This window comes from Urocitellus parryii, chromosome 8 (assembly GCF_045843805.1).
Source record: "Urocitellus parryii isolate mUroPar1 chromosome 8, mUroPar1.hap1, whole genome shotgun sequence".
NCBI lineage: Eukaryota > Metazoa > Chordata > Mammalia > Rodentia > Sciuridae > Urocitellus > Urocitellus parryii.
The window spans coordinates 115602060-115606651 of NC_135538.1; the positions used below are offsets into that span (position 1 = coordinate 115602060).

Consider the following 4592-nt stretch of genomic DNA (forward strand, 5'->3'; position numbering starts at 1 on the left):
GTACTTATTAGTTCACCACCTCACTGTGGACCAATCACCTCTCTGAGTATGTGTCTTCATCTGTAAAATGAGAAAATGATAGCCTCTCCTAAGATGATTAGGCGAGATAAGTGGCTTGAAGCAAGTAAAGTGCTTAACTTAACTCCATGTAGTACACACTTGTTATATAAAAACTACAGGAGGCTGTTGTTTTGGATTGAGCTCCTGTACTGGGCCCCAACAGAACAGACTGAAAATTAAAATGGAGTCACTGATGCTAAAGTTCCACATCCCCAAACTGAAACTAAGTTGTTATCCAACCTTCTAAGAAATCAGGGAGCAAGCTGGGTGTAGAGGTGCACCCCTGTAATCCCAGTGGCTTGGCAGGCTGAGGCAGGAGGATCACAAGTTCAAAGCCAGCTTCAGCAATTTAGCCAGGCCCTAAAGAATTTAGTGAGACCTCTGTCTCTAAATAAAAATAAAAAAAGGGCTGGGGATGGGGGGTGTGGTTCAGTGGTTAAATATCCCTGGGTTCAATCCTCAGTATCTCCCCACAAAAAAATGGGGAGAGAGAGATAACAGGTAAAATTTCCAAACAGGCTAGTTTCAATTGGCATGATAATAAAGTTCTCTTTACTATAATCCATACCAAAAAAAAAAAGTAATTTGATATAATCTGCTGTTAACCAATCAATAATTTGACTGTTGTTCTTTTTTTTTCTTTTTTAGAGAGAGAGAGAGTTTTTTTTAAAGAGAGAGTGAGAGAGGAGAGAGAGAGAGAGAGAGAGAGAGAGAGAGAGAGAGAGAGACAATTTTCAATATTTATTTTTTAGTTCTAGGTGGACACAACATCTTTGTATGTGGTGCTGAGGATCAAACCCGGGCCACATGCATGCCAGGCGAGCGCGCTACCGCTTGAGCCACATCCCCAGCCCGAGAGAGAATTTTTTTAATACTTATTTTTTGGTTTTCGGCAGACACAACATCTTTGTATGTGGTGCTGAGGATCGAACCTGGGCCGCGCGCATGCCAGGCGAGCGCGCTACCGCTTGAGCCACATCCCCAGCCTGACTGTTGTTCTTACAAGGAAAGTAAGTTTAAAAAATTTCAACAAATTTATTAAATATAATCTTTTAAAAAAAATTTTTAGTTGTCAATGGACCTTTACTTTTTATTTATTTATAGGTGGTACTGAGAATCAAACCCAGTGTCTCACACATGCTAGGCAAGTGCTCTACCACTGAGCTATAGCCCCAGCCCTAAAGATAATCTTTTATAGTTTATAAAAAAATATTGTCCTGATATACACAAAAATTTACTGATAGTGTTAATTAAAAATAACTACTCCCATCCCCCTCACGTTCTGTGATAGTAGGAGCAAATGTGACTCCATTTTGTTTTATGACTTCATTCTGTAAAACAACCATGCCAAGTAGAAGAGTCATGACTGGAGCAAGATGTTCTTTTCCTTTTGCTATAGAAACCTTTAAGAACATGGAACTACCTATTGGGGTATTGTTTCTGTAACTAGGGTAACGGGGCTCTGTTTCTGTAACTGGGGTGACTGGGCTAACTGTGATTGGTTAGGCTTCCCTCCGCTTGACTGCACTGTCCCGCTTCTGTAACCTGGCTTGCTTGCATTGGCTAGACCCTGAACATCCCTTTTGGGGTTTTCAGGCTTATAAGGAGCACCCTTGCAATTGTTCGGGGCTGATCAGGGGAACAGCTTTATGTTCTGGTCAGCCGCCACCGGTGTGCTTCAATAAAGGCTTGTTTCGATCATACATGAGTGGTCTGGAAGTCAGTTTATGAAACCCTGGGACGAAGCTTTAACTATAACAGTTCATACCAATATCTGATCTAGATTGGTTTAATTTTGAAGTATAATCCAATAAGACTGCAGATCAAACAGGAAGTCCTAGACATGATAATAAAATACTTGTAAACCTCCTGGATCCTTGGATTAATTGACTTCAATAAGGGAACTGATTTTCTATGTTGTGCAAGAAATGTGTTCATCTCCAATCATGGTTTCAAGCTCCTGCTGGCCTATGGGGTCAGGAGAGGCTGTGAAGCATCATCCTTGTTGATAATTTCAACATCATCAATTTACTCCCCAGTTCCGCCGTCACACTTCCATGTACCTAAGCCTCTTTTCTGATCATGACATCAGTTTTATAACAGCTCTTGTTGGCATATTCAATTTCCCATCCCTTCAGGTCAGAAACTCAATCTCCAGGAACTCCTGGCTGAACTTGCCTTTGTGATCTATGTAGTAACACAGATCAAAGTTATTCTCCATGACTCCTGAGAGGTAACCAAGACCAAATTTTAGGAGCCAACCACATTACTGTGGTCTGCAGCTAGTACAAGGAAAGAAACAGAAATGATCAATCTATCTTCTGTTCTTTGTTTCTGTTTTCTTCAGCCTTTGTCTGTCTATAGGCCAATCTCTTCTGGTCAGCCGAGAGAAACACTTCTTCTATTTTATGAAATGAAGTATTGCCCAATTCTAGAACAGCAAATAAAGTCAATTAAGATCTTTAACTAAATGGTTATAATTTTATCTCTAGACACATTTGGCCTTTTTTCTTTTTCTTTTTTTATGGTGACAAGGATTGAACCCAGGGGCCCTTAATCACTAAGCCACATCCCTAGCCTTTTTTATTTTTCATTTTGAGACAGGGTCTTGCTAATTTGCTTAAAGCTTCACTAAATTGCTGAGGCTGGCCTCAACCTTGTGATCCTCCTGCCTCAGCCTCCCAAGCTGCTGGAATTATAGGTGTGTGCCACTGTACCCAGCTCTTTTTTCTTTGGGAACTAAAAAATGGAGGTAAAATTCACATTGTGTAACATTCAGCATTTTAAAGTGTACAAGTCAGTGGTTTTTCATATGTACACAAGATTGTGCACCCATCACTACTATCTAATTCTATTTTTTTTTTAAAGAGAGAGATTGAGAGAGAGAGAGAGAGAGAGAGAGAGAGAGAGAGAGAATTTTTTAATATTTATTTTTTTTTAGTTCTCAATGGACACAACATCTTTGTTGGTATGTGGTGCTGAGGATCAAACCCGGGCCGCACGCATGCCAGGCGAGCGCGCTACCGCTTGAGCCACATCCCCGGCCCCTACTATCTAATTCTAGAACTATTTAATTTTCATCACACAAAACAAGAAACCCTGGGGGCTGGGGTTGTAGCTCAGTGGTAGAGCACTTGCCTAGCATGTGTGAGGCACTGGGTTTCATCCTCAGTGCCAGCGCACACACATGCGCACACGCGCGCGCGCGCACACACACACACACACAAATAAATAAAATACAGGTATTATGTACATCTATAACTAAAAAACAAACAAACAAACAAAAAAACCCTTGTACTCATTGTAGTCACTGTACATTTCCTCATTTTCTCAGCCCCTTCAATCAAAAACCAACTTTCTATCTTTCTTTCTTTCTATCTATCTATCTTTCTTTCTTTCTTTCTAAGATTTGCCTCTTCTGGCCATTCATACAGATGGAATCTACAACATGTGGTCTTTCAGGGTTGGCTTCTTGGATTAGTATAAAACACTTCATATTGTTGTTGTAGTTATTTTTAATTCCCATGACTCAAATAGCATAACAACCAAATGAGCCAGGGGTGGTGGCACATGCCTGTAATCCCAGCAGCTGGGGAGGCTGAGGTTGGAGGATTGCAAGTTCGAATCTAGTCTCATCAATTTAGTGAGACCCTGTCTCAAAATAAAAAATAAAATGGTCTGGAGATGTGGCTTAGTGGTTAAGTGGTCCTGGGTTCAATCCCTGGCACCGCCCTCCCCCACCCCCCAAAAAAAGAATCAAATGACATAATATATTTGGAGTCTGTTTGTAATGAAGAAATTACTATAGAAAAGTAAGGATTGATGATCACTAAGCCATATCCCCGGCCCTTTTCTTACTGTTTTTTTTTTTTTTTTTTGGTACCAGGCATTGAACTCAGGAGCACTTAACCACTGAGCCACATCCCCAGCACTCTTTTATATTTTATTTAGACACAACTTGCTAAGTTGCTTAGGGTCTCCCTAAATTGCTGAGGCTGACCTCAAACTTGTGATCCTCCTCCCTCAGTCTCCTGAGTCTATGGGATTATAGGAGTGCTCCACCACACCTGCTCATCCTTAGAACTTCACAGAAGGAAAATATAATTCAGAAATACTATAGGAGTCCAAATATCCTTCTATTATTAAAAAAATAAATCATCCATTTGGGAAAGGCTCAGTTGATTTTTCTCCTAAAGCTTTTTACTTCCTGTAAAAAGCTTTATTCTTCATGGTACCTGCCACTTCTCTGTCCTCGTGGTCATTTTCCCCACACCTTTGAGTTGTACTGAGAACATGGAGGCAACACTGTGGAGGGCCTCAGGAGGAATCTGTCAGGCTTCTCCCGTAGGCCCAGGCCTCCACAGCGGCCTTTGCCCCACCTCAGACACATGAGAAACCATTAACAGATGGTTCTGGAGGCAGATGTTACCTTTGATTTCAGAGTCTTAATATTACTCTTGTGTAATATGGAGACGCTTGGAGTCATTTTTTTCATTTCGTATGTGTGGGTTATGACTCATGTGGGAATTTGC

At 40.9% G+C, this 4592-nt stretch overlaps 1 pseudogene; it reads right to left on the minus strand.

Annotated features, from left to right (window-relative positions):
- Positions 1-1839: 1839 nt before the first annotated feature.
- LOC113179230 (protein mago nashi homolog pseudogene) lies at positions 1840-2281 on the minus strand (annotated as a pseudogene).
- Positions 2282-4592: the final 2311 nt, after the last annotated feature.